A 19,006-nucleotide genomic window follows, 5' to 3' on the forward strand; every position below is an offset into this window, starting at 1 on the left:
GTCTTGTGGATATGGATGTTTTTCACCATTAGTACAGAATGAAAAATATTATTTTGAACATCTTAGTAACATAGCTTCATCCTCTGGACCTGCTAGGTCTAGGCCAGCATGCATTCCTCCCCAGTGCAAACCTTTCTAAAAGAGCTACATGGATGAGAGTGGGAGGGTCTTGGCATTGTGTCCCCTGATCTATTGCTCTTGGTACTTGAATGGTCCAGCTGGTGGAAAAAGCAACTTTGAATAACCACCACTGTAAACAAAAGGGCAACCTTGGACAGGATTATAATAGAGGATTATAACAAAAAGTCAACTTTGAACAGGATTATAATTATAATTGAGGATGCCACATGAGCTTGGAATTTTAAAAGGTTTTCTGCTCTCAAGAGATTGAGGGTGACTTCATGAGTGGTGCCAAAAATGGTATTTTCATTTGTTTCTCATTCTTTTCATTCAGACTCTGGAAATTCAAAAAGCCAGATTACATTCCATTTAATTTTGTTTTCAGCATGACTTTTCTTCCTGTATTACATTAACATTCAAAAGTGATACATTGGAAAATAAGATGGATTCTTGGGACAGCTTCACAAGTTGTAGTCAGCCCATCCTCCAAATGTACACACGTTCCGGAAGGATGACTGTGGTGTTCTCGTTCTGTTTGCTAGAACAGGTTAAGAACCGTGTGCTGTCTTAAAGACAAACAAGTTTATTGTGCGACTTAAGCTTTTGTATCCACTAGCACATGATGTAAGGTTTTTAGCCAGCAAGATTCTTAGCCAGCAAATTATAGGTGTGTAAAATGGTGTCAAGCTCAGGCCCCAAGTGTTTGTTGTTATTAAAGACAACAGACCAGGTATATCTCCTCTTTCTTGGGGTAAGAAGGAATCATTATGTTTGTTACAATCTTTGGCCTCTGAGGAATTGCAGAAATTTTTTTGTGTATTATGTCCTGGCCGTGCAAGCCATCCGTCACAGAGGCAAGTGGAGGGAACCCTTTGGCAGGACCAGTGCAACAGTAAAACTCGCTATAGATTTGTAACATGGGTCCCCTCCCCACCAAAAAGGCCTCATAAAAATGGGATGATTGATTGGTGTCTCGTAGGTTCTTTAGTTTCCTTTGTTTAAGTTCCTTAGATTTTGGGGTGCTTGATTTTGTATTTATACTGAGGCATGACACTGTAGCAGTGCAGATACAAATACCTTTTAGACACATCTTCTCTCCCTGTGATCCAGTGTAAGTTCTTATATCCATTTTGGAGACCAGAGACCAAACACATTTACTCAAATATGTAACACCAGCTTCCACAGTCCCTGGGATGATGGGTTGTGAATGTTCCTCATAATTATGATACTTGCCTCTTCCTTTGGCTATGCACAGACAATGCCAGCAGCAACTCTGGGACTTGTAGTTCTTGAGAGAGCCTGACGCATAAGAAGACATTCATCAATCTTTTCATCATCATTTTTCATTCATCATCAGCACTTTTCTAGTCGAGCCTTTTTCAGAAGTTATACTTGTATGAATATAAGACCAATGTATGAATAATGGCCTACTGGCATCCTCACACTCTGTGCAGAAGTGTACAGGGAGGGAACTTTGCATGTACAGCTGGTGGCACAAAGGCTTCCATGCAATCTGGAACAAAATCATTCAGGGTCCCAGAGCATATGGAAACTTTTGTGTGCATAGCATAGCTGTATGTGTGAATGCTCCCTCCTTTACAGTGCTTGTGCTGTAAGTGCAGATGCCAGGGTAGGGCTAATCAGCATGCAACATCAGGTCATGTTTACTTGGCATGGCTCTGCTTCCCACTTGCACATTGGTTGTATGTGCAAGTATAACTTCTCTCGTAGTTTTTTCTTCAGACTGGGGTAAGTATTAACACTTACCTGTAAAAGAGAAGTGGAAATAATATTATGACATAGAATTATTCCTCAGCAACACAGCTGCTTTGAATGTGTCAGGGACTGAACGTTCTGGTGAACCTTAAGGGCAGGGTAGGGCTTTTAGTTTAATATTTTTGCACTTAACCTGATGTCTTATCTGTGTGCTTCTTGCCTGACTGCGTATGTAACAACAATTCAACAAAATTTCATTTAGCAGGAAAAAATAAAATGTTTTTCTCTTAGAACTGTCCTGTTTTTTCTCTTTCCTGTTCTTAAGGTTATTTAGCTTTGCTAGAGTGGTAAGTGGCGGTAACGCAGCCGAAAGCTCTGCTCACGGCCGGAGTTCGATTCCAAGGGAAGAAGGAAGTTGAATCTTCGGTAAAAGGGGTTGAGGTCCACTTAGCCTTCCATCCATCCGTACTCAGTAAAATGAGTACCCGGCATATGCTGGGGGGTAAAGAAAGGCTGGGGAAGGAACTGGCAATCCCACCCCATATATATGGTCTGGCAATCCCACCCCATATATACCCTAAGAGTCGGAAACGACTCGCACTACTAGTGTGGGGACACCTTTACCTTTTTTAGTGTATTGACTGCTATGTTTTTAATTCTGTCTTTTACTTTTTTTAAGTCTCTCTGTTCCCATTACTGTGCACAAGCCTTCATCAGTCTTTACCACCAAGTTTACATCTCCCTCCCCCTTAGGATTCAGTTTAAAGCCCTCCTGATGAACTTCTCCATGCTGTGGTCAAACACATTCTTCCATGTCCTTGTGAGATGCAACCCATCACTTGCCAGCAGTCCATCTTCCAGGAAGCATAGCCCGTAGTCCCAGAATCCAAATCTCTCATGTCGGCACCACCTTCATATTCACACAGGGTATTTTTCTTTCCCTTTCTACTCCTAAGTACTAGAAGAATGGATGAAAAAACTATCTGGCCCCCAAAGTTCTTGAGTTTCCTTGTCAGAGCTTCAAAGTCTGATGTGATTTCTGCATAGCTCCATGTGGCAGTATCATTTCAAGGTGTGCTTTCATGTTACGGCTGCCACGCAATACTTGTTCTGCTCTTGTAAGAAATCAATCCTTTAGTGTGGCAGCACCTACACTTTGGACTCCCTGCCTATTGACATTAGGCAGACGCCTTCATTGTAGTCTTTTCAGCACCTGCTAAAAACATTTTTGTTTAGGCAAGCCTACCCAGGCATGTAGAAGCTATTGTATATTTTACCTGTTTTTAACGTATTGTTGGTTTTATTATTTTTGAATGTTTTTAAATACCTGTCTTTAAATATCTGGTTTTGCCAATAATTTTATTTTAATTCCTTCTGTAAACCACTTTGAGATTTTCTACAATAAAGTGGTATATAAATGTTGTAAATAAAATACAGAAATACATTTTGGGGTCACTGTGGCCCTTGGGTCTCTTTCTATTTTTAGGAACAGAGGAATCTGCCTTACACCGACTCAGGCCATTTCGTACCATCCAGCTCAGTACTGATGACATGGACTAGCATTGGCTCTCCAGGATTCCAGGCAATAGTCTTTTCCAGAGATTGGATTTTGGACCTTTGCATGCAAAGCATGTGCCCTACCACTGAGCTATAGCCCTTCCTCTGTTTAAAAAAGTATCTTTTAAAATTGTTCTTTTCAATTCACTAATGAATGCACATCATACCTAGTGCAAATCCACACTATTCATTTAAAGCACATTCAACACACATTTGAAGCACATGAACCACAGAATCATGGGAACTAGTTTGTTAAGGGTTGTGGGAACTATAACTGTGAGGGGAAACTACATTTCCCAGGATTGTTTGAGGGAAGTCGTGATTTAAGTGCAAGTTGGATGTGCTTTAAATGTACTATGTGGATCTAGTTAATAAACTTTGCCGGTATTAAACAGTTTTAATTAATTTTTTTAATGAAAATGAGCTATGAAGTTTACTGGGTGACCATGGGCTACTCACCAACTTTCAGCCTATCTGCCACTCAGGATGAAAACAACAGAGGGGGACCATGAACACCCCAAGGAAGAATGGAACACTTAAACAGTAGAAGAAATGATAATATACAGCCATTGTATGGGACATAATATGAAGAAATATTTATATAAGTATGACTGTCAAAAACATTTATTATTTACACAACTTGTAAAGATATTTGTAGTGCAATCCACTGTTTGTTTACTCAGAAGCAAGTCCCAATGTATTCAATGGGGCTTACTCAAACAAGGAAGCATGCACATGACTGCAACCTCAAGTGATAAGGGACTTCATTCACCCACTCCAAAATTCAGAATCATGCCACTTTAAGCTGTTTTGCAACTGTATATTTTTATGGTTAATGGATTTTAAAGGGATTTATTCCTTATTGTGAGCTGCCTTGGTTTCCAGTCAGCAACCCTACCTCACAGGGTTGTTGGAAAGACTCCACATACACACACACACCGGAGATGTAAAAATACATACATCTCATATAATAGTTTATTGTCAAAACCAGTTGGTCATTGCAGAATATTTTTAAAAAATCAGTATTAGTTTCCTAAATAAAAGCTGTGATATCTAAGCCCCGCCTAACTGCTTTAAAAAATAGGATTGGAGAGGGAAAGAAAGATTTACAACACAAAGACAATTCTTTGCTATGTTCACTCAAAAGTCCCATTAATTTACAGCACAATCCTAACCATGTCTACTCAAAAGTAAGTCCTATTGAATTCAATGGGATTTACTCCAGCATTGCAGCTTTACTCCCAGAAAGCAAGTACTAGATTAAAGTTTTATATTGGGAAGGTTTTCAAAACACTGCCCTCTTCAACAGCCCAGGAAAATTTAAACTTGAGTCCTGCGCACAAGAGAGAAAAAAGAATGAAAGCTATATACGTACTCAATTTATAAGATTTCAGATAAGCAGGAAAAAACAACAATTTTCTAGCCTTTGCAATGGGGTCTAGGCACTGCTTGGAGGTCAACAGATCACAATCCTGACTTCACCTATTGGCTAAAAACTTGAAAGGGCGGGTTTAGAGCAGCCAGCTATGAGCCCATTTAACAGAAGTTGTGGGGGTGTGTGTGATGTTTTGGTGTGTATCTCTTGAACCAGACCACCTAGAAACTTAATTTTTTTAAAATGAAAGCTGAGAGTCCAGAGATTATGGTGAGTCACCCAGAGACCTGTAGAGGACCAGAAATATTCCTGGGCAAAAACTGGAGACCTGACAACCCTAGTCTTCTCCTGTCCTGGTTCCTTGGAGATGTTTCGGACTACAACTCCCATCTGTCCCAATTGGCACAGCTGTTTCTTGTCAAAAACAAATGTGGGGCCACCAGGTTGTAGAAGGCTGTCCTAAATGCTGTTACTGCTTCTCATAAATCATCTTCTAATCCCTGTAGTTTATTTGGAAAATAATTCAGTTGACAGGTATATTCAATGCATTTGATGCAAAACTTCTTAATATGGAGACGTCTCTTAAGCATCATGCTAGCTATTCAGATTAAGGGCCTAACAGTTTTGATCAAGGAGAATGTAAGCAATACTTCTTCTACATTAATTACACACAAGTGTAGATTTAAGAGTGTTTCTGGCCAACAACTGGACTGAATTGTAGCTTTCTCTGAACACCATTTTTATACTAATTATAGCAATATGCAAACATACTGCAGTTATTACCTTTGACTTGCCTTTGCAATGATGAAACAATATTGATTAGCAAGTGGGAGTAATGCTGTGATACTTGCTAACAGAGGAGTTCCATGGCAAAGAATGCTGTTTGCAAAATCATGTGGATATAATTACCACAGTTGTTGTTAGTCTCTGTGATGTGTAGTTATCACTTTTGCAAGATGTAAATGTCAATAAGATTGCATCAGGTTTTTGTAATGAAGTCAAAAGCGCTCCTGAAAACTGACAGGAGAAAGGAGAGCTGCAGCTAGGTAAGGAAGGGCAATTGGTTGCCTTTCCTCTAATATCTTGAATAAAACGAAGACAGGGCTCTTGCACCTTTAATGGTTGTGTAAAACGGAATTTCAGCACAGGTAGATTGTAATGGAAACTACACCTGCTGGAATTTCCTCTTCTAGACAACTACTGAAGATACAGGAGTCATATCATCATCATCACATAGATCCAATAACATTCTTACTTGCAGAATGTTGTTAACCTAGCTGTATGATTACTTTCAAACTATTATGACCTTCAGTCATACAACTTTTAAAATAAAAAATAAAAAATACAGATTTGTTAAAGGTAACTTTGTGAATGTTTTCATCTGATGATTTGGTCAATCAAAATGAGGATTTCCCCCCACACATGGGGAAATGGACTGCCTTCAAGTCCATCCCGACTTATGGTGACCCTATGAATAGGGTTTTCATGGTAAGCAATATTCAGAGGGGGGTTACCATTGCCTCCCTCTGAGGCTAGTCCTCCCCAGCTGGCTAGGGCCTGCTCAGCTTGCCACAGCTGCACCAGCCAGCCCCATCCTTGTCCGCAACTGCCAGCTGGTGGGCAACTGGGCTCCTTGGGGCTATGCAGCTTGCCCACTGCTGCACAGATGGCAGCGCACGTAACCCCTGAGCCACTCCCTGTGGGGTTGATCTTCAGCTGGCCCTTGACACCCAGGAGACACGAGCACACACACACAAACGGTGTTTAAGGAGAATTTTAATTTTGCTTCAAAATATGACTTGCTACTCTTCTGGTGGCATACTAAAGCCTAATCTCTAAATATGGACAGCAAAACAAACCTGTGATCCTGTACGTGCTTACCTGAACATAAGTCCAACAGAACTCGATGGGGCTTACTTCTGAGCAAGTAGGCATAAGCTTATGCAGCACAGCTGACAATGAAGAGACACTAAGAGGTAGTTCACGCAAGCCCTCTTCTCTTCACACAATTGTGTATATAATAAGCACATGGCTACACAGAGAAATCCTAGTGGGGTTTGCCCAATACACTTTTCTCTCTGACAGGCAAAGGACAAGATGGAACCCTTCTACCACCATTCTATATGCAGAAGCTACCAGGACTGGTACTTGACTTTTACTTCAGCACTGGTGCCAGGGCCAGGGCCTTTAACACATCAGAGGACAGCAGGCTTGCCTAAGGGAGTATAGAGCATGGAGCACACACAACTCTGTCTTCCACCATCTGAGGCAACTGCCTCACTCTTGCCGAGGGGGTCTGACGAAATGAATCCGCATCATTGCGGGAGGGAGTGGTTCCAGCCGCCTTGAAAGAGATGGTGATCCGACCACTCCTGAAAAAGCCCACCCTGGTCCCATTGGTTTGTGACAATTACCGACCTGTCGCAAATACCCTCTTCTTAGGAAAGGTGACTGAGAGGGTTGTGGCACAGCAACTGCAAGTACTCTTGGATGAAACAGATTATCTTGATCCATCCCAGTCTGCGTTCAGGCCTGGTTATGTGACTGAATCGGCCTTGGTTGCCCTGATGGATGACCTTTATCGGGAGAAGGACAGGGGGAGTGCGACCCTGTTATTCTTACTTTATCTCTCTGCGGCTTTTGATACCATTAACCATGGTATTCTTCTGGGCTGACTTGGTGAGATGGGTATTGGAGCAACTGTTTTACAGTGGTTCCGATCCTATCTCCAGGGTCACTCAGATAATAGCATTGGGTGACTGTCTTTCAGCCCCCTAGCAGTTGTGCTGTGGGGTGCCGCAGGGTACCCTCTTGTCCCCCATGCTGTTTAACATCTATATGAAGCCCTTGAGAGCAGTCATCAGGAGCTTTGGGGTGAGGTGTCAGCAGTATGCTGATGATACCCAGCTCTATTTCTCCATAACATCTGAATCGGGAGAGGCCGTGCAAGCCCTGGACCGCTGCCTGGACTTGGTGGTGGGCTGGATGAGGGCCAATAAATTGAGTCTGAATCCTAGCAAGAAGGAGGTGCTGTGGGTTCGTGGTTCCCGAGTTCGGATTATTGGTCAGTTGCCTGCTTTGGACAGGGTCGTACTCCCTCTGAAAGAGCAGGTCAGTAGCCTGGGGGTGCTCCTGGATCCATCTTTGTCGCTAGAGGCCCAGGTGACCTCCATGGCTAGGAGTGCCTTTTACCAGCTTCGGCTGGTGAGACAGTTGTGGCCGTTTCTGGACCGGGATAGCCTGACCACTGTTGTCCACGCACTGGTAACCTGCAGGCTGGATTACTGTAATGTGCTCTATGTGGGGCTGCCCTTGAGGTTGGTCTGGAAGCTGCAGCTGGTGCAAAATACGGCGGCGAGACTGCTCACTGGGGCAGGGTATCACCAACATGTCAACCCGCTGCTGAAAGAATTGCACTGGCTGCCCATTTGCTACCGGGCCAAGTTCAAGGTTCTAGTTTTGGTGAACAAAGCCCTATATGGCTCAGGACCAGGATACTTGAAAGACCGTCTTACTTCTTATATACCCAGTTGATCACTGCGCTCTGCAGGTGAGGGCCTCCTGTACATACCATCGTATCAGAAGGTTCGTTCTGCACAATATAGGAAACGGACCTTTAGGGTGGCAGCACCTACCCTGTGGAATTCCCTCCCTTTGAATATTAGGCAGGCGCCATCTCTGCTTTTTTTTCTGTGCCTTTTGAAGACTTTCCTCTTTCAACAAGCCTTTTAGGTTGAGACCTATCCCAGTCTGTGTTAGAATTGCTGAATATGTTTTTTAATAATGTTTTTAACCCTTTTTAAAGGTTTTTTTTTAATGTTTTTAACGCTGTTTTGTTTTAATGTATTTTAAGATCTGTTTTTATGATGTTTTAAAGTGTTTTTAGCGCTTTATTTGCCGCCCTGGGCTCCTGCTGGGAGGAAGGGCGGGATACAAATTAAATAATAAATAAATAAATAATGTTAGGGCCAGCCCTGGAATGTTAGCGTGAGCCAGGCAATATCCAGACAGAGCATCACAGGAATTTCTCCTGCTGTCTCTGTGTATTGCCTGGTTCATGTTAATATACTACTTCAAATACTCAGTTGCTTGGCAAAAATTAAACAGCGCTTATACATGCAGAGCAACCCCAAGTTACTTCAGTTTCAGCGAAGCAGATTTTGCATATTCTAAAGAGCAGGGGCAAAAAAGGTGGTGAGCCACTTTCTGGTCTAGATATGAGGAAGAAAGGGGAAGAAAAATGCTTTCCTGGATTATAAAAGGATTGGGATATCAAATGAATCTAGAAGAAAATGTACCTGATCCTCTGAGAAGCAAGAGATGACAATGAGATTGTCATCCTTCCTTCATCGTTCTAAAATAAAACAAGGATCCTATTTCTACCAAACACTTCCTGCTCCAGGTCTTTCAGAGTAGCATATGGTGGGGAGGTGTGTCCCAGTTTTATCCTGATGTAATCTTGCAAGATAAATTAGTCTAACTAACACATAGCAACCAGCCTAAGGTTATCCAATGAGCTTTATGCTTTAGAGAGTCACATTGGTTCACATCCAGTGTAGGTGTGTTGCAACCAAATAGTAGATCAGAAATTGAATGAGTGGATGTCACAGCCCCCCCCCCCTCGACGTGGGCCTGAATCCTTTTCTAGGTGGTGGTGGTGGAGATTCTATACTGTCACAAACAGGCAGAATAATGTTTCCTATTGCATTTTTTTGTTATCCAGTGACAACCTTACCTAATTGTCTAAAAAAAAAAAACAGGTCGGAAGGGGAGCTGACATTGCTTTACAATGTTTGAGAAATGTAATTGCCCTTATCTACAAAGGTGCTCCTCTAAGACCTTTGGAATCTTTTGCATTCTGTTTTTGTATCGTGTTAGAACAGGATGAATTCTGGAAGAGACATCAAATGCACATGCTAGCCATGTACAGGGATTGAACTGGCAGATGGAGGATTATTTATTTATTTATATCCCACCTTTCCTCCTGAAGGAGCCCAGTATCACACTATAAATGCTAATTGGTGTCCCAATGCCAGGGTGCCTGGGTTAATTCTATTTTGAGAATAGCCACTGTTAAATATATAATTATCACTGTCTGTACTTTGCATTTTATTTCATTCTCACCTCCCTTGTTTGCTGTCTTTCCCCCACCCTACTATGTTTATATGTATCTGAAACTCAGGATTACATTTTGTGCATCTGGTGAAGGGGATTGTAATCCATGAAAGTTTATGCCATAATAAATCTTTAAGTTGTCACAATACTCTTTGTCGTTTTTGCTGCAGCAGATGGCTATCCCTCTGGAAAATGCTAGCCAGTGCAGGTTCTATATTTGCATTGTAGATCAACTTAAATACACAGGACCAGGACCAGGTCGCTGTGGGCTCCCGCTTCCCCTCTGTGTGTATGCATGCACATACACATTTAACTATGCCCAGTTGCACCAACTCGCACATCAGCATTCATGCCTGGTCTCACCCAAGATGGCAGATGGGGCATGTTGACGCTCCTTCTGCCATCTTATTTATTTATTACATTGATATACCGCCCCATAGCCGAAGCTCTCTGAGCAGTTTACAACAATTAAAAACATTAAAAACAAATGTATAAAATTTAAAACACTGTGTCAGAATTTTTAATATGTTTTTAATAATGTTTTTAACCCTTTTTTAAAGTTGTTTTTTTAAAAATGTTTTTAATGCTGTTTTGTTTTAATGTATTTTAAGATCTGTTTTTATGATGTTTTAAAGTGTTTTAGTGCTTTGTTTGCTGCCCTGGGCTCCTGCTGGGAGGAAGGGCGGGATACAAATAAAATAAATAAATAATTAATAAATAAAACACACACAAAAAATTAAAAACACAATTTAATATTTTAAAAAAACAATTTAAAAAAACATGCTAAAATGCCTGGGAGAAGAGGAAAGTCTTGACCTGGCAGCGGAAAGATAACAGTGTTGGCACCAGGTGCACCTTGTCAAAAAGATCATTCCATAATTTGGGGGCCACCAATGAGAAGGCCCTCTCCCTTGTTGCCAGACTCCCAGCTTCCCTCCGAGTAGGCACCCAGAGGAGGGCCTTAGAGCGTAGTGTTGAGCGTAGTGTACGGGTGAGTTCATGTCGGGAGAGGCATTCCATCAGGTATTGTGGTCCTAAGCCGTGTAAGGCTTTATAGGTTAAAATCAGCACCTTGAATCAAGCTTTGAAACAGACAGGCAGCCAATGCAAGCAGGCCAGAATTGGTGTTGTATGTTCGAACCGTCTGGTCCCTGTTACCAATCTAGCCGCTGCATTTTGCACAAGGTGCAGCTTCCAAACCATCTTCAAAGGCAGCCCCACATAGAGGGCATTGCAATAATCTAACTTGGAGGTTACCAGAACATGGACAACTGAAGCCAGGTTATCCCTGCCCAGATAGGGGCATAGCTGGGCCACCAACCAAAGTTGGTAGAAGGCACTCCATGCCACCAAGGCAAGTTGGTGATTTGTTCCTTTGCTGCCTTGCATTGGCCACATGCCCAAGCCATGCAAATGGTGCTGTGTTGACATCAGAATGCCGACATTTGCCTTTGTGTCTGCCTGTCTGTGTCCAATGGCTTTGCATCGAGGACCAGTGGGCTAGTTTTATAAACATCTCTGAGTGAAACATTACATTGTGTGCATGAGATAAAGAAGGCACAGGACATGCCTGCACATAGATAACCCCAAGAAGGCTTGCAAACAAATTTAATATATCACCTTCACTTCTCAGGCATTGCCCTGTAATGACCTCCTCTCCTCCACCAATTGACTTTGAAACAATCAGGTAATTAGATAAAAGTGTGCAAAAGCGAGCATTGTCCCTGTCTCTCTGTGATGCAAAAATAAAGCATAACTCCATCCCACCTTTCAGTTGATTGGTTATGGGTGATGTTCCTGCTGCTTGGCATGAGAGACATTTTGAGCATGTATGCTTCATTAGACAATGTTCCAAGCTGATTTTACACACCACTTGTTGCCAGTGGTGGCTGGTGCCCATTGAGGCTGGTGGAGCAGAGGGCAGGGAGGGCAACAATAGGTGGAGCCAGAGCCAATGACAGGCAGAGCCAACCAATTCTAGTTTTGTCCCCACTCTCCTCCCTATTGAGTTGTAGAGGGATTAAGGAGGAAGAAGTTCACAGCCAGTGTCATCCTCTAGGCTGGTTGTAAGTAAGAAGGCAAGGGGGGGGGGGGTGAGGGCAGATTGAGGTTGGTGAGGTAGTGACTATTTGCCCAAATGGACCAGCTTCTACTGCCTGTTGCAATGAGTCAACCTCCCTTTCCTGTGTTTCTGTTGTGTCACATGTTAGATGTTAAAGTCCTTGGTGGAGGTATCTTGTTCTGTAAAGCACCATGTGTGTCTACACACACACACACACACACACACACACACACACACACACACACACAGCTTAAAGTGAAAACTCTTTGGATTTCATATTTGTGTATTTTCCTTATCACTAGGCTTGAGGCAAAACAAAGCATGTTAGGGCCAATACAGAAAATATGTGATACATGTACCTGTAGTTTTGCTCCTGTGGGGCAAATAGCAGCTTTGAGGGGCCAATTCTGACCAGGAAAATCAATGGCATGGGGAAAAAGAATTTCACACTCCCTGCCTGCCTGCCACTGCTGCTTTGAACAAATTGGGAACAGCATATCAGTGTTAATTTTTTTTTAAACGTGGTGATCAGTCACAGATCTGCCCTATACCATGTAGTTTGACCGATGGGGTAGTTTGTGTACCCTGTTAGGTAGATGAATGTTAATGGATTGCCCCAATATTTCAAAGGAAGACTGTATCAAAAAATCCCCATAGTGGCAGGTTCCTGTTCTGTAGGCCTGGCCCTGTTCCAGTTCAGCTCCTGTGAAGTTCTTTCTACAGAGTTCTCAACCCCACCCACAGAAAACAGGTTTCCAAAGGCACAACAATAAAATTACTGCAGACGTATTATTTCCTGGAGTTCTGAAGGCTACTCACTCACCAAAATCATCTTGACCTTCAGCAGGGTTTTGTGTTTGCTTTCTTTGTGCAAACACAAAGAGTACCTTAACCCCCACTTATTATTATTTAAAGCAACCTGGTGCCCTTCAGCCATGTCGGCTGGGGCTGATGGGAGCTGTAGTCCAAAACAACAGAAGACTGATATGAAACATTTTTCCTCTGCTGGAAAAAAAGACTCCCGGATGGGTTTACAAATAAGAACAGGAGTGCACAACTCAAATTGCTCTGATGGCCACCTCTGTTTTACTAAAGTGCAGAAGGCCACATGTGTTAATCACAGAAAAGCCTTCTTGTTACAATTTTTAACACAGTGTTTTTTTTCTCTTTCTAACTCAGGGATGGGGAACCTCCATGTGTTGCTGGGCTACTGCTCCCCTCATCCATTACTATTGACCACGCTGATGGAAGATGGAGTTCAACATCTGGAGGGACACAGGTTCCCCAGCCCTCTAATCCATTTTGCACCAGCCCAGGTCTCACTGTGTCTCAATTTGTCTTGTCCCTTATCTTTCCCCACCCCACAGGCAGTCTACACTCCTGCCTCTCAGTTCCCCATTCTGCTTTAGGTGTGACCAGAAGAGACATCAGGAATTCTGTGAGTGGATCTCCACCCCACCCCATTTTAAATGGGAAATGCATCCCCAGGCTAGGATTTGGATTGGGCAGGAGGGCAGTTAACTCCTTTGCCTTTGTGCTGCTTTCCTGGATGAGATCACACACACACCTTTGTGGGGTGGACTGAATGAACAGCATACGTTGGCAAACCACGCTGCTGTTCTCAGTACACTATCTCTCAAGACATTGCGATCTGACCAGTGGAAAAACAGGATGTGGTTAACTTTATGGCTGTAAACGATACTGACATCTGTAGTGGTTAAATAACTGCCTGCATATTGCCACGTAGATATGCTGTTGTCCTATGTATGTACGTGATGTTATACAATAGTTAAAGGTCATAGGCTGTTTATGGAGAAAAAATAATCCACGCCTCCAGGCGGAGGTAATAATAAAAGCGGAGACCAGAATTACGAGGGGGGCTCCGAAATTGAACTCTGGTCTCACCGTGTCTCACTGTGTCGTGATATCTACATCTGGTGACCTCGACGTGATTCAGAACAAACACCCTCGTACCCACTGGCAGGATCAGCCAACGGTGCACCTCAGCGTACAGCTCCCATTCGTGAGTATGGGGGGGGAATTGTCAGCTCAGCAGAAGGTTCATGCACAAGAGCTACAAAAAATTTTAAAACAGGATACCTCAGCTTTTGTAAGTCGTTCTCACATTGAATCATTGTTAAAAACAATTCAATGTCAATGTCCATGGTATCCAGAGCAAGGATCACTACGTCAGTCAGATTGGATAAAGATAGGGAGAAAATTACATGAAGAACCAAGAGCACCTATTCACCATCTCTTATTATGGCAAAAGTGTGCTGAGGCCATTAGTCATTTAGGGATAAAAGAGACATCGCTGTTTGCCAATTCTGACCAGAAAACTCCTCTTTATCCCCAACTTTCTTTACCTACACCTGAAAAGGATATTGAGAAATTTGTAAATGCTCCTCCATATAGCCCTCCAGTCCAACAAGAACAGGTTACTGGGAAGGTTAAAGCAGCCATAGCTCAGGCTGCAGCCTCAGGATTATTATCTATGGAAGAAATGGGAGACTGGGAGGGTACAATTTCAGCTTTTCCCGTTACATATCAGCCAGATCCTAATAATGCTAATAATCGCATAGCAACTTGGACAGCTCTTCCGTTTTCTGTTATTAGAGAAATAAATAAGGCAGTAAGAGAATATGGGATTACGGCTAATTATGTACAAGGGATGTTGGAAGGAGTAGCTACTGGATATAACATGATCCCTCAAGATTGGAAGGATCTCTTTAGGATGATTTTGACTCCTTCGCAATATGTAGTTTGGGACCAAGAATTTAGACATGCTGCTATAGCAGCTGGGGATGCTAATATCATTCCCGAGCAAATTTATGGGTCAGGTAATTTTGCTACCATAGCACAACAAGGGGTATTGCCTGAAGCCGCATTTCATCGAACTGCTGAGTGTATACAGAAAGCATTTAAAAAGGTGCCTGCTGGGAAAGAACCCTTACGTTCTTTTACGAATGTACGGCAGCAAGCAACAGAGCCCTATTTTCAGTTTGTTGACCGTTTGAAAGAGGCTCTGACACGGCAGGTTGATAACCCTCAGGCACAAGGGGAATTATTGTTAAAATTAGCTTACGAGAATTCTAACACAGACTGTAAAAAGATTTTGAAAAACATTATTCATAGACCGCAATATGAATTGGGAGACATGATTCAAGCTTGTGCAGAGGTAGGTACACATGTTCATGCCATGACATTGTTAGCTGGGGCATTAAGACAGGGTAACAAACCTACAGGCAATTGTTTTAATTGTCAAAAGCCTGGTCATTTCAGAAGGGAATGTCGGGCTCCTGGCGGAGGAGCATTTAAAGGTGGGGGCACTGTTACAAACCGGCCAAAGAAAATCTGTCCGAAATGTAAAAAGGGTTATCATTGGGCTAATCAGTGTCGTTCAGCTCCCACTACCAATACCAATGTGTCTTCCCGTCCTATTGAGGGAAACTGAACTTGGGGCAGGCTTCCAGCCCCGAATCTCAAGGAAGTGTACCCACCCCTGCTACTCAAGGAAGCGCTGGAATTGATTTAATACATGCAGAGTCAAAAGATGTTCCTTTGCCTGGAGCAGTTCTTTTAATGCCTACCACACTCACTGGCCCTTTACCAGAAGGCACCGTAGGCCTTGTACTACCGCGATCCTCTGCTTCCAAGAATAATATAATGGTGGTACCTGGTGTTATTGATTCTGATTATCAGGGAATTATTTATATTCAGTATTGGAGTCACCTTCCCCTTCAGTTGAAGAAGGGAGATTCTTTTGCGCAACTATTGTTATTGCCATATCGTCTTTTCACATCGAACACTTCCTCCCAAAAACGTACTGGTGGATTCGGATCTACAAGGACGAAATCGCCGAGTGTGAGTATTTCAGGTAATCCTTTCCATCCACAGGTAGCTGCAGTACTGGCAGAAGTGACCAGGGAGAAACCGGTTCGTAAGTATTGTTTAAACAATGTTATTTTTGAAGGTATTATAGATTCTGGGGCAGATGTCACAGTAATTGCTGAACATAACTGGCCATCCTCTTGGCCAGTAGAAGTGGCCCCTTCTGTGTGGGGAGTGGGCGGAGCTCAGGATTCAAAACGGAGTAAGGATTGGATACAAGTTGTTGCTCTTGATGGTGATCGTATAGCCCACATTCGCCCTTGTATTTTGGACATTTCAGTAAATCTGTGGGGAAGGGATTTACTGGAGCAATTCCAGACCACCATTGTTATTAATGATTAGCCAACAAAAGGCAGCTCTTCCTTTACAATGGAAGACAGACATACCCATTTGGGTAGAACAATGGCCCTTACCCAAAGAAAAATTAGAAGCTCTGCACCAACTGGTAAAGGAGCAACTGGAAGCTGATCATATAGCAGAAAGTAATAGCCCTTATAACACCCCAGTGTTTGTGATTAAAAAGAAATCTGGAAAGTGGAGGCTCTTCGTGCCCTCCTTTGCACACCCATAGAAAGTCATGCCCTTCATCATCAAAATGCTAAAGCACTCCAGAAGCAATTCCATCTTACTGCCCAGGAAGCCTCTGCCATTATTCAACAATGTCCCCAATGCACACAGTTAACTCTATCCCCAGAACCAGGAGTGAACCCACGAGGTCTCATAGTTAACCAGTTGTGGCAAATGGATGTTACACATTTTCCTACTTTCTCCCCATGGAAGTATTTGCATGTTACAGTAGATACATATTCCGGATACATATGGGTAACTCCTCAGAAAGGGGAAAAAACTAAGAATGTTATTAATCATGTCATTCGTTCTATTGCCATCATGGGCCAACCTCAGACGATAAAAACTGATAATGGCCCTGCATATGTTTCACAGCAATTTGCACAGTTTTGCACTAAGTGGTCCATTACACATTTGTTTGGTATTCCTTATAATTCTACAGGTCAAGCTGTCGTCGAACGTACCAATCGTACCCTTAAAGAGCATTTGCTTAAACAAAAACAAAAAGGAGGAGTACCACTGGGATTGGCCACCAAAGAGGAGTGGCTGGCACAAGTGTTGTTTACCATTAATCATTTAAATTTGTCTCAATCTCCCAATACTCATTTTTCCTTTTCTACTCGAGCGCAGCGGCATTTTCAGCAGTCGGAGTCTCTACCTGCCCCGCGGGTGCAGTTTCGGCAACTACCAAATCCAGAGTGGAAAGGCCCAGTTCCGCTTATAACGTGGGGTCGAGGTTACGCGGCTGTGTCTACGCCTGACGGTCCTGTGTGGGTACCTGCTAGGTGTATCCGGCCCTGGAAAGACGATGTCCTGGCACGATAATCTTAAGAATCCCATCCCTAATTTTTCTCTGCAACTTCAGGATACTGGGATGTCTTCCAGGAAGCGTGGTCGGAATGTTCCGCAACCTCCCGTGACTTGGGGCCAGATAAAGAACTTAGCAACACAAGCAGAAAAAGCAATGGAACAAGCCGGGGTGGACAAGACAACTGAGAACACCATTCTTGCTTTAATTGCGTCTTTAAATACAAATTCTATTTTTGTACTTTGCATTTGTTGGATTTTAGGAAGCGCCGGGGCTGACAGGTTGGGGCAGGAGTTGGGGATGCGGTTTCAACACAATATCTGGGTTCAGTTAGCAAGAATGACAAATGTGAGTGACTTTTGCATGACTGAACATGTACAGGAAATGGGTATGTTGGGAACATGTTTAATACCCGTATGCAAAGCACCTGGGGATATTGGGAACATTACAGGACTTGGGCGATTCATGAATACTTCAGAGATTAAATATCATACTGTTTCGAATTGGGGAACTCCAACCTTCCAGCTGCCTGTTAATGCTTTTCAATTATTTACATCACATGTTGCAAATTCCATTAATAATACGTGTGCTCGGATGGTTAATTGTAGTCGACATAAGGTGCAGAAGGGATATTTCTGATACCATCTGTTGCCTGAGTCGACTGGTTCCCATTTTCCTTCATAAAAGGGAGTTGCTAGCCCAACGTAGGAATTGCTTAATAAAGCAGAAAGTGTATCACTAGCCATCTCCCTTGTTGGACTTCCTGCATTGGCAGTAAGTAACAGCAATCAATTACATAAATTAGCCTGTAATTATGTTAAGATGATAAATGCCACCTCTCGAGCCATTGCTTTGTTAAATGAAGAGCAGGGTATATTAAGACAAGCTATCTTGGATAATCGTGCAGCTATAGATTACCTGCTATTACAACATCAGTTGGGGTGCGAAACTATAAAGAATATGTGCTGTTTTAATTTAACTGACAACAGTTTTGAAATCAGAACACAGGTAAAAAACTTGAAGGATCTAGCTAATAACATTTTGCAGGACGCCCCTACAACTTGGTGGCAGTGGCTTTGGAGTTGGCTGCCCACTGGATGGCTAAGTCAGATTCTTAGATATGCTATTCTTTTACTCATTTTAAGTATAGGCTTATGCTGTTTTTTACAATACCTTTTCCAGACGTGTACACCTGTTGCTCCGCGACCATTACGTAGTAATTACTTTTTGCTAAAAAATAAAAAAGGGGGAGATGTGGGGTGGACTGAATGAACAGCATACGTTGGCAAACCACGCTGCTGTTCTCAGTACACTATCTCTCAAGACATTGCGATCTGACCAGTGGAAAAACAGGATGTGGTTAACTTTATGGCTGTAAACGATACTGACATCTGTAGTGGTTAAATAACTGCCTGCATATTGCCACGTAGATATGCTGTTGTCCTATGTATGTACGTGATGTTATACAATAGTTAAAGGTCATAGGCTGTTTATGGAGAAAAAATAATCCACGCCTCCAGGCGGAGGTAATAATAAAAGCGGAGACCAGAATTACGAGGGGGGCTCCGAAATTGAACTCTGGTCTCACCGTGTCTCACTGTGTCGTGATATCTACACACCTTATGGTTGCTTGTATGTTTTTGGGCCCACAGGGCAAACAACAGCTTCCGGAGGTAAAACCTACTGGATAAAAGATGCAGAAGATGAAGGCTGAGTCACTCTCCCACAGTGCTGTAGTCCCAATCCAAAACTCACCCACCCACCCCAACAAGGCTGCATTTGCTATTTAGTAAGA

At 42.8% G+C, this 19,006-nt stretch overlaps 1 long non-coding RNA gene across 1 annotated transcript; it reads left to right on the plus strand.

The window, feature by feature from the left end:
- The first annotated feature begins 13,498 nt into the window (after window positions 1–13,498).
- On the plus strand, window positions 13,499–18,787 carry LOC133387644 (uncharacterized). Its single transcript, XR_009763529.1, has 3 exons — window positions 13,499–13,968; window positions 15,843–15,885; window positions 17,034–18,787. It is a non-coding gene; the product is annotated as an uncharacterized LOC133387644 (long non-coding RNA).
- Window positions 18,788–19,006: the final 219 nt, after the last annotated feature.

This window comes from Rhineura floridana, chromosome 6 (assembly GCF_030035675.1).
Source record: "Rhineura floridana isolate rRhiFlo1 chromosome 6, rRhiFlo1.hap2, whole genome shotgun sequence".
NCBI classification, from domain to species: Eukaryota; Metazoa; Chordata; class Lepidosauria; order Squamata; family Rhineuridae; genus Rhineura; species Rhineura floridana.